Here is a 14724-nt window from a genome sequence, read left to right as displayed (position 1 = left end):
AGGGGGAAGGGACCTCTTTATTGTTTCCTCCAATAGCTGCTTTGGTGCTTTAGTGAATAAATGTGTTGCTCAAAATAACCCTAGATGCAGGCTCAGAACTATAGCCTGGCTTTGCTCCCACTTCTGAATTATTTATTTATGATAGTTCTGCTGTTTTCGTCACTCCTCGCTACCCCCTCTCCCCCCATAGTTTGTCTTGCCTTTATTCTCACACCCACTAATTAATTGATATCTTCTGCTCTTAGGACTACAGCAAATGTGTCTCCGTGTTTATGTGGATCCTCGCTAAGCAGGCCATGCTTTTAAGTTTCTGGAATAGAACAGTGGTAAAAATAAGTCACAGCTTGTTTCCATATTTGCTTCTGAGTCAAGACACTTAATTTTCTCATTATAATGCCCAAGGTATAGAGCTGTAGAGTTTACTTTTAAGAGAAACAACCCAAATTCAGTCAAATCCTTTAATTAGATGTTTTCAAATCTTACAGAATTCTCTGGATTTATATTTACAAAATGAAAAAACACGGTGGTCATGGTTTTATTATTTCTGTCCATAGGGAGAAAAACCTTACCCAAAATAGGCCAAATCTTCTCCCAGATTCGCTGGCAACAGGCGTGTGGGGTGTTGCCCAAAGTTGCTCATAACCTTAGGATGAGCAGCATTCACTGAGGGCCTTAGACCTACATTAAAATGACATCTCAAAACCAGAGACCTGAGGGGCTGGGATCTAACAGTAAAAAAGCAGGGGAGTAGAGCTGAGGAGTAGGGGGCATTCACAGGAAGGGAGAGAATATTGGCAAAACAAGATGGGAGAGGTGAGCTGGGGGCCCAGCCCCAGTGCAGTGGCAGGACTGTAGCAAAGTGTGACCAGAGGTTCTGGCACCTCCCCCGTCATGGACACAAGCCAGAGATATCAGTTTCCCTTGGTTTTCAGCATAAAAAAGCCAGCTAATGTTCTTGAGTGTCAGTTTATTGAGCTCTCCAGTGCAGCCTCATAACTTACATTAATTGCGAGGAAAATGCTTCCAGAGAAAAGAGAGATGCGGCACAAAACAAGTTTGTCTTTGACTGGTTGTCACAGCCCTGCTGTTTGGAGTCATTGACAAGTCCTTGGTTCTTGTATGACAGACCCTGAATAAAAGAAGTGATTCATCTTCTCTCTGTTGCACCTTTCAAGGAGGACATTTTTTTCTTTCTTAAAGACAGATTTTGTTTATGGACTTAACATCACTGGCAGTGGCCAGTGGGCTCAGAATCTTTGCAAGGTGTAATTTACTATTGTGCTCCTCCCTCCTAAGTTTGTGCACCTCGAGAAGCTCCATCCCATTAAAATTCCTTCTTAAAAGCATAAGGTGAAAGAGCCAAGCGTGTGTTGTTTTTTTAAAGGGGAGTGTAGCTACAGAAGGGGAGAGGGCCCCGGCTTTTTCTCTTTTAAATGCTAGTAAATAGCTTAAAACCTGTTGAAGCTTTTGGAGGAATGTGGAAGCGTTGTCATTTGGCTCTAATGTTTGGGAAAACAAAATAAAGGAAATAGTTTTAAGAAGAGACTTTCCTGTGATGGGCTTTATTCTCTGAAGTGTCCTGTAAGTGTCACACCTGTTCCTCCACGTACACAAGCTAACCTAAGTTGCCTCCTTGTCTGCCGCGCCCAGCCACTTTGCTCATTGCCCTACTGAATTCTTTTCAGACTTTAGTTCTGTACTTTGGCAGCTCAGCCCTTATAAAAGTGTGAGATACTGTTTTGTTTTGTTTTTAAATGTATTTTATTTATTTATTTTTGGCTGCATTGGGTCTTCGTTGCTGTGTGCGGGCTTTCTCTAGTTGCTGCGAGCAGGGGCTACTCTCCGCTGTGGTGCATGGGCTTCGTGGGCTTCTCATTGTGGTGGCTTCTCTTGTTGTGGAGCACGGGTTCTAGGCGCGCGGGCTTCAGTAGTTGTGGCATGCGGGCTCAGTACTTGTGGCTCGCGGGCTCTAGAGCACAGGCTCAGTAGTTGTGGCGCACGGGCTTAGTTGCTCTGCAGCATGTGGGATCTTCCTGGACCAGGGCTCGAACCTGTGTCCCCTGCATTGGCAGGCAGATTCTTAACCTCTGTGCCACCAGGGAAGCCCTGAAATACAGTTTTTGACGGTGAGAAAGAATCGTGTTGTTTAAAGATGAAATGCTAATACATTTATGTACAAATTCTCCATTTTCTAATGTTATAGGAAAACCACCAGTGTCTGTTGTGACCCAATGCAGTTCTTACTCAGCCATGTTATCTCGGATTCACGCACATAAAGATGGACCTGTCTGCCATTTGGAGAAGCTTTCATAACCTGGAAGGTTCAGGAAGGAACTGGTTTTTATTGAGAATTCAAAAGGAGTGTCTTTCATAGCCAATAGCCTTCCTTTTTGAGACTCATTTCTAAGGGGTCTTTTGCAGCTTCTACAAAAGAGAAAGAGCTCAAATTCTTCTTTCTACAGCCTGAAGGAATTGAGTATACCTATAGCCAAGCAGCTAAAACTAGAAAACAGCAAAATACAGTGTAAAAAAAAGCATTGCTTATTGTATTTTAGCTGTGGACATTTTGAGCTTCAGAGAATGATTAGGTCCTGGTTTTCCTGGGAAATTGTCTGTGTATGGACTCAAATGTAGGGCTTGAGAAATGATATGATGGAGAAATAGGAGCCATATAAAATGATGTGGATCTAGCTTGGATGTGTAGTTTTGAACTTACATTTAAATATGGTCCTATCTTAGCTTCTGGTAATTCAGTACACCCCCTCAGACCCAAAGCTTTTCTCCTGCTTCTCCTTCACCACTCCTCCTTTCATCTCTCTCTCTCACACACGCACACACACACACACACACACACACACACATCTTTTGGCAAATAATGGAGAAATATACACAGTATTTTTAATGGGGTTATACTTAACTGTTTTGCAACTTGTTTCCTTTTATGTAAAAGCTGCAGAAAAATGTACTTCATTCTTTTATAACAGCTGCTTATGAAGTCATTTGATATATGCATACATATTATGTATGTTTTTAACCCATTTGTTATGGATGGACATGTAGATGGCTTCTAATTTTTCACTATTCCAATGAATGCTGCAGTGTTCTGTTCTTTTTCTATTAAAAAAGAATGTTTCTCATTGTAAATGTGGTCAAACTCTTCATTCACAAAGGCAGAAAAATAAAAAGAAGAAAATAAAAATCACTTACTCATAATCCTCTATCTAGAGATGCTTTTAACGTTCTGTTTTATTGGTTTCATGCTCTTTTCAATGCATTTGTGTGAGTATTTATAAAGTTGATAGGATGCTATGTGTAGTTTTTGTCCAATTTTTTCTACTTAACTGTTTACCGTCGGTATTTTCTCTTAGTAAATCCTCTTTTGAACAAATTATCTACATGATGTATTTTGTCTTTTTGAGTTGTCTGTTTAGGTCTTTTATCCATTTTTCTATTGGGATGTTAATGTGTGTTTTTATATTGATTTGTAAGGACTCTTTTTGTAGTAAGGTCATTAATCTTTTGTCTCTCATGTTTATTTCAGTTATTTTCCTTAGTTTTTCATTTACCTTTTAATTTTGTTTATGGAACCATTGATATATAAAAGTCTTACATTTTTGTGTAATCAAATATATCAGTATTTTCCTTTATAGTTTCTTTTAGGCTTAAAAGGACCTTAAAAGAAGCTGTAATGATAATAATAGACATGTTTTTCAGCACTTAGCTATCATGTCAACAGTTTCATATGTATAAATTTATATATATTTACTCTTTATAACAAACCAGTGAGGTAGGTAATGCTATCTCTGTTTCACTGATGAGGAAATTAAGGCCCAGAAAGTCATATAGATGGAAGTGGCATAAACTCAGCCCATCTGGCCTGGGAGCCCACACTCTTCCCAACTTCACTGTATCACCATATGTTTCAAAAGTATATTTATTTAGCCTCAAATACTCTGCTGAATCTTGCTGTGTCTCAACAATCACTAAAAACAAAAAAGTAAAACACCCATATTTTCTCCTAGTGTTTTGAATAGTTTAAATTATATTTAATTCTAGTTTGTCCGGATCTTACCTTGATGTGTAGTGTGAGCTGGGGCTCATATTTAATTTTTTCAATTAGTCAGTGTCCCCAGTGTGTTAGCACTCCTTTAAGAATTTGGAAAGGACTTGCCTTTTCCAAGAAACCTTTGTAATTAGTGCTACTTCATGCTGTTTCTTCGGTTATATTTCTTCAGAGTTGTTGGTTTCCTCAGCAGCTTTGGTCTATATAATTTTGTGGAATCTTATGTTGCTGCTAGATTAAAAGTATCATTAAAAGTATTAAAAGAGACTAACTCTTCCAGTTGTTTTTACTCTGTATATAAGAATAGGATAAGAGATACTTATCCTAGGGTCAGTGGACCCCTCTTCTCCCTGAGTCCTGGATATCTATGAACGTGGGTAAGAAAAAAAATTACATCTCCATTTTCACCAACCTTTTAATGAAATTGAGCATTTCTTCAATTTTGAAGGTAGACAATAAACCATAGTCGTATTAGCAGAACCTGTGATTTTAAACTACAGATACTTAATATTACATTTCAGTTGCTCCAAATATCTTGAAATATTCTTTACACTTATCACTACTTTGACGTTATAGTAATTATATTAGACCCACCACTAGATTTTGCTATTTAATGGATTAAGAAGCACATTTATTAATATTTTATATATTCAAAAATTATTTTGAAAACTGGATTTCCATAAAATTGGTTTCCTTTGTTATCCTATGTATTTTATTTTATGCACTTGGAAACATTTTTCTGAGAAGGGGTCCATAGGTTTCATCAAACCACCAAAGGGATCATGGCATAAACATTGTGAAGAGCCCTAGTCTGTTTAAATGCAAGGCATACCATTGAGCTTTATAAATACTCCTTAGTACTGAGTGATAAAAAGGTGGTTTGGGAGGAGCTGGAAAACAGTCCAGCATATCCCTCTCTATTGTCTTGATTCTTCCACTTCTGGAGGTATTCTCTTTATCATCCTAAATAGAACTATTTCTTCTCTTCCCTCTCCTTCCCCCTTCCCCCTCCCTCCTTTTCACTTAGTACCTCTCATTTCTTCCCTATTCTCTTTCTTTTTCATTTCTCTTTCTCTTCCTCCTTCATTTGCCTCCTCCACCCTTTCTTTTTCTTCCTTTTCCTCTCTCTCCTCTCTAAAAATATTAATATCTTAAGGAGTTTGTGTTTCAGCTTGTCTCAAAAAATGTTTCCTCTTTTAGGTCTAAGAATGAATTCAAAGACAGTGGGGAAAAGGAGTTGATAGAAAGAGTTAATAACATCAGCAAGAAGTTGAAAGCAAGACTTGCCAAAAATAAGCGTGAGGTAATTACCTGGAGATAATTAAGAATCGACCTTAAAGGGCACCTACCTGATTTGTTTGACCCCTGGAAAGAGCCTCTGTCTCTTGGTTCTGGCCCCGTAAATCCAAGTCCTGCTTTCATATTTGACTTATCCAACTCCTTTGATAAATTGTTTGCCTCATAAGACAATCATTCACTTTTAATTTTCAAAGTACCCGAAGGGAGGGACCTGTTTTGAAAGAATGAGACAATTAGACTGTATTACTGATTTGCAGTCATTTCTTTGGGATCAGTTCAAAAGTGTACATATTTAAGGGGCAAAAGTTATCACACAGTTTTCCACTTAAAGTGGAACTTTTGATGCCTGGAATAAGTTAGTATTTAGTTTCTGAGATGCTCATGCCATGGTCTCACCTATCTGCTGAAATGTGATAGTGATTCATCTTAGTCATTGGTCATGGGTACCTACTGATACAATCTGTATGGCTATAGAATTTTTCCTCTTTTTCTTAAAGTAAGTTCTGTTTGGGATAATGCCATTTTTCTACACTAAAAACATTAGCTCGTCTTACAGCTAACATAAGCTGAAAATTTGAGGTGCCTGGGGGAGGGAAATGAGGCAGATGGATTGTTTACATGAGTGCTATAGTTTCACTTTTTATGCACCAGGTCACATTGGAAGAATTAATGCCCTGTAAGTTTGCCAATCAGATTGCTCCAGTCATCTCTAAACATTCCATTTGGTTTATTAGAATAATAAATACTGTGCAAAGAAAGTTCATTTGGATCCAGGATATTATACTGTGGTCAACCAAAGAAATATGTGCTACACCTTACCTCTGACTAGATTTGGTCAGGTGACACCCTGAATTTGACGAATGGGTACAGATTTACCCTATTTGGGCATTGAATTTGAGGACTGGTCCCTGGAGTTATAGTTCATGTAACTGGAGTTATAGCATCATTGTTACCTGTCCTGGCCAGTGTTGGTTGCCATTTCGCTGGCCATTTCTGTCATGTCCCTCACCATCTGATGTCTGCTAAGCATTCTCTGTGGAAAGGAGTAAGAAGCTTCTCTTCATCCTGCCAGGTCGATTTGGGTATCTGAAGTTACCCCCAGAAAAGACTTACCGAAAAGTCCATTTAAATGTTTCATCTGATTTGATGACTAGGACCCTGAATTAATTTCATTTTGGGAAGTCTCAGTTTTTACGTCTGGCTTTCAGATCCTTCTCCTCTTACTCAGGCTTGTTGCAGCTGTTTGCCAGAGATACCTCTGCTGCTCTCAGGGAAATAGCTCTGTGAGTCACACTGCTTTATCATTATACTTTGGTATTTTCTCTCAAGCTGCTTTCCTTATCTGTAGAGTCCCTCTTCTCTGAGGTTAGTTCCCAATTCTTCTATGTTTCTAAGGCCTGGGTCAAGGCCCATCTCCTTCACGAGCCTTTCCTACAGTCTTAATCCATCACCAGTCTCTCTTGCTGCTGAACTTCTAGAGATCTGACAGTTGGTGCAAAAAGTTAAACTTTGGGCACAGGAAGCGATCAAATTGAGTCAGAGAAATACTGAAGTCATCGATTTAATTCTGGTTTTATTCCTATAAAGAGTACTAAAGAGATCGTAAGTAATCAGTATTTCTAAGAACAAAGTTCTTATTTTAACATTTTATTGCTGGGGATACAGGTTCTAGGGAAAAGTAATAAAATCTGAAATTGAAAAAAAAATTACAAAATGACTGGTGTACTAATCAAATTAATTGCAGCATTACTTATGAAGGGAAAAACACCCTCAGTGTCTTAACAGTGGAAGAACGACTAGTTCCCTTAATACACTGTGCTTATATTAATTGATAACAATTTAAAATTAAATGATGATTTTGAAGACTTCGAATTGGTAAGAACTTTTGTATAATGGTAAGCAATAAAAGCAGAATATAAAATTATAAACGTGTATATATGTATCAGGTTGGAGTGTGGATAAATGAAAACAGTTGACTTGTTAAGGTAGTGGGATTGGTAATTTTTTAACATTGTAACAGTATTATAAAATCCTAAAGTTTATTATATGAATATATTAGAGTTTTTATGTTTGTTTGCTTTTAAAATTTATTTTATTTATTTACTTTTGGCGGCTTTGGTTCTTTGTTGCTGTGCGTGGCTTTCTCTAGTTGCAGCGAGCGGGGTCTACTCTTCGTTGCAGTGCGCGGGCTTCTCACTGTGGTGGCTTCTCTTGTTATGGAGCACGGACTCTAGGTGCACGGGCTTCAGTAGTTATGGCTTAGTTGCTCCGCGGCATGTGGGATCTTCCTGGACCAGGGCTCGAACCCGTGTCCCCTGCATTGGCAGGCACTTCTTAACCACTGCGCCAACAGGGAAGTCCCTGTGTATTTTTTTTTCAGATTTATTTATTTATGTATTTATTGACGTACAGTTGATTTACAATGTTGTGTTAGTTTCAGGTATACAACAAAGTGATTGCGATATATATATATATATATATGTTATATATCAAAATATACATGTATTTTTTTAAAAAAAATGTCTTCTCTATCACTTGGAAAAGCAGAAAATCAAAAAGTAATAAAATAAATTATCTCCTGATTTATGCGTTGAGCACTTAATATGCAGCAAGAGTCCTTACTTAGAATCTGGAGGTATATAATGTCTGAAAAAAATAAAAATAAAATGGTGCTTTAAAAATAAAAACAATAGATAGTTCATGCTTTTGATAAATGGGTAGATTTATTATTATGACGAAAGTGAGAATATTCAAACTAAACGATGGAAACTGACTTTTTTTTTTTAGAATAGATACATGCTTTTTTTTTTTTTTTTAATTTCATTTATTTATTTATTTTTGGCTGTGCTGGGTCTTCTTTTCTGTGTGTGGGCTTTCTCTAGTTGCGGCGAGCGGGGGCCATTCTTCATCGCGGTGCTCGGGCCTCTCACTGTCACGGCCTCTCTTGTTGCGGAGCACAAGCTCCAGACGCGCAGGCTCAGTACTTGTGGCTCACGGGCCCAGCCGCTCTGCGGCATGTGGGATCTTCCCAGACCGGGGCACGGACCTGTGTCCCCTGCATTGGCAGGCAGACTCTCAACCACTGCGCCACCAGGGAAGCCCGGAAACTGACATTTTTTTTAATACTTTCTATGTGCCAGACATGGTGCTAAATGTTTAGTATAGTTTATTTCATTTAATTATCTGTAAAACCCTGGGAAAAAGTTATTACTACTCCCCTTTTAATGGTGAGGTACCTGAGATTCAGAAACATGAATTGTGTGAGATGACATGGGTAGTAGGATTCGAAACCAGTTGTTGGTTTTGATTCTTTGTTTTTTTTCTCATCCCAGAAACATATCTCTTTAGTCAGTAATAAAATTACTGGACACTGGGAAGTTCCCATGGGCTTTATGTCTTGTCATAATAAAACTTAAAAGCCCTAGGTTCACTGACTAATAAAACAGCATATGTGTGTAAGTGTATGTTTATGTATTACTAATAATGATTTCTATGGTTCCTTCAAAATATAACTTATTTTAGAAAACTACGTCATCTCAAGGATAGAGTTTACAATGTAGACTGTGATGTCAGATTGTCTGTGTGTGTGTGTGTGTGTGTGTGTGTGTGTGTGTGTGTGTGGTGTCAAACAATGAAGGCACCTTTCTCACCATCTCACTCAAGGCCATCCCAGAAGTTGCCTGCTTTTTTAGGGCAGCTCATGACCATCCCCATGAGATGGTTTACTAGAGAGCATCGTTCTCCCTCCTTCTCATACTGGTACTGTTGGAATTAGACTTGTATAGTTGTGAGGAATAAAGATCCACTGAAGCTAGCCCAAATGAAAAGAAGATTTACTGCAAAGAAAGAATCCCCTGGAAATTCAAGAACAGGAGCCATGACAGTGTGGAGCTTCATGGAGTCTGGTACTGGAAGGTAGACTTCAGCAGGGGAGCTCAGGGAGCCTCACCTACTGATGCGTCTCAGCTGCAGTCCGCGAAGCTTCTTCCCCACCCACTGCCCACTGTCAAATTCTCCCCTCATATTTTGCCCTTGACTCAGTTGATTAATTCTGCTCTAGTCAACTTTGACTGGGAATGAGTAAACCTGGTCTAAAAAATGACCACCTCGGCAGTGGAAACTAGAATTTTACACAGGAGGCCATGGGAGCAGCAACATGGTTGGAGGAAGGTGAGGAAGGATGCCATTTACAGGCTACATCTGCACAAAAATTTACAGAGAATTTCATTTGTTTATATCAGAGAATGTGAGGGAGGGGGGAGGGGATGTACCTTTTACCAACACTGCAGAAAGGACTGTTGATAGGTGGTCTCCCTTAGAAGGAGACCTGCTTGTGGTAGGCCAAGATCAAAGTGTCTAGTGTAGGGACACGAAACAGATTATTGTTACTTATTCAGGCACTATGGATTTGTTTTTAATTACTGATACCTAGACCCATATTGAGATGCTGGGTTTCACTTGGAAGCAAGAGTTAGGCTCTAATTAGAGAGGGGAAAAAATACAGAACCTAAGCTGGAGGAAATCAGACCTATGAAATATCCATTTCTAAGCTATAGTCATTGATCAACTTCGTGGTCTCTGCTAGGCTCCTAACTCCATTTCCCTATAATCATTCTTTTTATTTTTAAATTTATTTATTTATTTTAAATTTATTTTCTGGCTGCGTTGGGTCTTCGTTGCTGTGAGCGGGCTTTCTCTAGTTGCGGCACGCGGGGGCTACTCTTCATTGTGGTGCATGGGCTTCTCGTTGTGGTTTCTCTTGTCGCAGAGCACGGGCTCTAGGCACGTGAGCTTCAGTAGTTGTGGCATGTGGACTCAGTAGTTGTGGCATGTGGGCTCAGTAGTTGTGGCTCACGGGCTCTAGAGCACAGGCTCAGTAGTTGTGGCGCACGGGCTTAGTTGCTCCATGGCATGTGGGATCTTCCCGGGCCAGGGCTTGAACCTGTGTCCCCTGCATTGGCAGGCAGATGCTTAACAACTAAGCTACCAGGGAAGTCCCTATAATCATTCTTGATGACCTCATTACCCATGTAGATAATGTGTCCAACATTCTACCTTCCCAGGGTGACTCCCTCCCCGCAAGGATGTAGTCTTCCATCCTACTTCAGCAACCCATTCTGATGGGCTTACCTTACACTTGATATTACCGGTTACGCCATCCCCTCTTCCACAGCCGTGACTTCAAGTATCCTTTTCTCTGACCACCACCTCCTGTATTTATAGCTCATTTATTCTATTATCCCCACTCCAAAAACACTTTGATCACATGAAGATCCCCAAACTGAGTCCATGGTCCACTGTGATAGTCACAACTTTGTATATACCCTCAACTTCTTTTCCTTTCTTGCCTTTCATCATACTCATACCCTTAGGAAGACCTCTATACTAATTAAAGCTAACTCTTTGTCCACTGTGTGCTTTCACTGAAGAAAAACACATACTGTCTAAATTTATATTCATAATCTTTACTTGAATGCCTTCAGTCCTGCTCAGCAGTTCTATTATCCCCTCTCTGAAATAACCATGTCACAACTTCTCCTTTCTCTAACTTCTGATACTTCCTCTCTACTCTGCCCTGATGAACTTTTCTCTAATTTCACTGCGAAAATGGAAGCAATCAGAAGAGGTTGTTTCTCATCTTTCCACTAACAACCCTGTCAACTCTACCTACACCCATATTCTCCTTCGTCCTGTCTAAGGCCAGCCCTCAACTCGTGCACTGGATCCCACTCACTGTCACCTCCTTGAACACCTCACACCTTTCTTTCCACCTTAATTTCTCTCTCTCCACTTCCTGTCAGCATTAATGCTGGAATAACTCTCATCTTGAAAATCTACTGTAGATTTCACATTTCCCCTCTGGCTACCCTTTGTTTCCTCCAACTCAAAGGATGCATCTAAATCCTCACTCACTGTCTTCACTTCACCGTCAATTCTCTTCTCATCCCACTCTGATTAGGCTGTTGTTCCCACCCTCCCACTGAAACCAATCTTGCCAAGGTTACTAACGACCTTTGCTTTGTTGATTCCAATAGCCAGTTCTCAGTTTTCACCTTTCACGCATTCTCAGTAGCATCTGACACAGTTGATCCTTGATTCGTTTTCTTTACTTGGCTTGGTTTCTGGGACATTACGCTGCTGCTGCTGCTGCTGCTTCTCCTCCCCCTCCTCCAACTTCTCCTCCCCCTCCTCCAACTTCCCTTCCCTCTCCTCCAACTTCCCCTCCCTCTCCCCTCCTCCTCCTTCTTCCTCTTCTCCTTCTTCTTTCTTCTTTCTTCTGCTCCTCCTTCTTCCCAATTGCTGCTCTTCTCTGTCTCCTTTGCTGGCTCCTCCTTCTCTTTCAAGCTCACGTCTTGGGTCTTAATTCTTCACTTTTCGTTTTTTGTTTCTTTTTTGCAGATATGTGTGTATATATATTTCTTATTTGAACAGATACTTTTATATTTCTTGTTTCCTCTTCTTTCTTACACAAAAATGTAGCATTCTATAGATACTCTTCTGTACTTTTTCTTAGTTAATGCATCCTTCAGTCATTCCATATCAGTTCACAGAGATTTTCCTCCTTTTTTTCTACTGCATAGTACTCCGTTGTGTCAATATACCATAAGATGACATTTGGGAACCAATCTTTGATTGTATTGAGCATACTTTTTCCTTTCTAAGTTATAATTAGTTTGGAGAGCTAGTTGGGTCTTGGTGGTAATGGTATGCTGTAGTAATCTCCCCAAACTCAACAGTTTAGGAAGAAACTAACATTTCTAACAAGTGAAAAGAACTTGTCTGTATGTGTAATGATTTTAGGCCTTAGTTTCCACATCTATAAAAATGAAGGCATTGGTCTAGATGATCTCTAATGTCCTTTCCATCTTAAATATTCAAAAAAAAAAACCACACCAAAGCTGCGATTTGTCCAGTACAGCTAATTTGAAAACATGAGCATATTTTTAACCTCTTTGTTTTAAATTGAGATATTATTGATATATAACATTGTGTTAGTTTTGGGTGTACTATATAATGATTTGATATATGTATACATTTCAAAATGATTACCACAGTAAGTTTAGTTAACATTTATCACCACACATACTTACAATTTTTTTCTTCTGATGAGAACTTTTTAAAAAATTAGGTATAATTAACATATAACATATTAGTTTCAGGTCTACAGTGTAATGATTTAATATTTATATATATTGCAAAATGATCACCACAGTAAGTCTAGTTAACATTGGTCACCGTACGTAGTTACAAATTTTTTTTTCTTGTGATAAGAACTTTTAAGATCTACTCTCTTAGCAACTTTCAAATATATAATACAGTATTTTTAACTATAATCCCCATGCTGTGCATTACAGTCCCATGGCTTATTAATTTTATAACTGGAAGTTTGTACCTTTTGACCCCCTTTACCTATTTCACACCCCACCACTTGGCTCTGGCAACCACCAATCTGTTCTCTGATGAGCTGGGGAGGGGAGGTCCTTCTGTTTTTGTTTTGTTGTTGTTTCAGATTCCACGTATAAGTGAGGTCATACAGTATTTGTCTTTCTCTGTCTGACTTATTTCACTTGAGGTGCATCCAAGTTGTTGCAAATGACAATTTCATTTTTTATGGCTGAATAATATTCCATTGTGTATACATTATACAACCACATTTTCTTTATCTATTCGTTGATGGACACTTAGGTTAACCTGTTTCCGTATCTTGGCTCTTGTAAATAATGCTGCAGTGAACTTGGGTGTGCATGTGTCCTTTTGAGTTGGTGTTTTCATTTTCTTCAGATAAATACCTAGAAGTGGAATCGCTGGATCATATGCTAGTTCTGTTTTAATTTTTTGAGGAACCTCCGTACTGTTTCCATAGTGGCTGCACCAATTTACATTCCCACCAACAGTGCACAAGAGTTCCCTTTTCTCTACATCCTCAGTACTTGTTATCTTGTCTTTTTGATGATGACCATTCTAGCAGGTGTGAGGTGATACCTCATTGTGGTTTTGATTTTCATTTCCCTAATGATTAATGACGTTGAGCACCTATTCATGTACCTGCTGGCCATCTGTATATCTTCTTTGGAAAAATGTCTATTCACATCCTCTGCTCATTTTTTAATCAGATTGTCTGTTTATTTGTTTGTTTCAGCTATTGAGTGGTATGAGTTTTTTATATTTTTTAAATATTAACCCCTTATCAGATATATGACTTGCAAATATTTTCTCCCATTCAGTAGGCTGCCTTTTCATTTTGTTGACAGTTTCCTTTGCTTTGCAGAAGATTTTTAGTTTGCTTTAGTTCCACTTGTTTATTTTTGCTTTCGTTGCCTTTGTTTCCGGTGTCAAATCCAAAAATCATTGTCAAGACTGGTGTCAGGGAGCTTATGCATATATTTTGTGGTTTCAGGTATTACATTCAAATCTTTAATCCAATTTCAGTTAATTTTTTTGTGTTCAGTGTAAGATAGGGGTCCAGTTTCATTCTTTTGCAGGTGGCTGTCCAGTTTTCCCAAAACCATTTATTGAAGAGACTGCCTTTACACCATCGTATATTCTTGGCTCCTTTGTCATAAATTAATTAACCATATATGCATAAGTTTATTTCTGGTCTGTCTATTCTGTTCCATGTGTCTTTTTATGCCAATACTATACTGTTTTGATTACTATAGCTTTGTAATATAGTTTGAAATCAGGAAGTATGATGCCTCCAGCTTTGTTCTTCTTTCTCAAGGTTGCTTTGTCTATTTGAGGTCTTTTGTGGTTCCACACAGATTTTAGGATTATTTGTTCTGTTTCTGTGAAAAATGCCATTGGAATTTTGATAGGGATTTTGTTGAGTTTGTAGATTGCTGTAAGTAGTATAGACATTTTAACAATGTTAATTCTTCCAATCTGTGAGCAACTTCTTTACATTTCTATCTCTGCTTGTACCTGTCCCATGGCTTTAAATATCAGCTCTACATACACTGGTGACGATTCCAACTCTGAATGCCTTGGTTCTACACTCATATACCCAAATGCCTCTTGACATTGCCACTTGTATGTCTAGCAGGCATTCAAACTTAATATATTTAAAACAGAGCTCTTGATTTCTCCCCAAAGCTGCTTCTTTGGTAATCTTTATGGTCTCAGTTAATGGCACACCATTTACCCAGTCGCCCAGGCCAAGAACCTTGGAGTCATTCTTGATTGCATTTTCCTCACTCACATTGAATCTATCAGCAAGTTTGTCAACTCTGCTTTCAAAATAAGCCCTGAACCTATCCTCTTCTCACCTTCTCCACCTCTACCATGCTGTCAAGTCACTATCATTAGTGATCTAAGCAACTTGTAATAGCCTAGATTCCCAGTTTCTACTTTTGCCCTTTTAA

General features: G+C 38.8%; 1 protein-coding gene and 1 long non-coding RNA gene across 5 annotated transcripts in view; one reads left to right on the top strand and one right to left on the bottom strand.

The window, feature by feature from the left end:
* RAD51B (RAD51 paralog B) overlaps positions 1 to 14724 on the top strand; it is a 688762-nt gene that overhangs the window by 405800 nt on the left and 268238 nt on the right. The gene's annotated exons all lie outside the window — the stretch shown is intronic.
* Positions 1771 to 5566, bottom strand: LOC141277958 (uncharacterized). Its single transcript, XR_012329935.1, has 3 exons — positions 5413 to 5566; positions 2919 to 3114; positions 1771 to 2106 (listed from the first exon to the last, which is right to left on the bottom strand). It is a non-coding gene; the product is annotated as an uncharacterized lncRNA (long non-coding RNA).

This window comes from Tursiops truncatus, chromosome 2 (assembly GCF_011762595.2).
Source record: "Tursiops truncatus isolate mTurTru1 chromosome 2, mTurTru1.mat.Y, whole genome shotgun sequence".
NCBI lineage: Eukaryota > Metazoa > Chordata > Mammalia > Artiodactyla > Delphinidae > Tursiops > Tursiops truncatus.
Note: the sequence above shows the minus strand (reverse complement) of the source record. Positions and strands in the feature narration are given on the sequence as shown.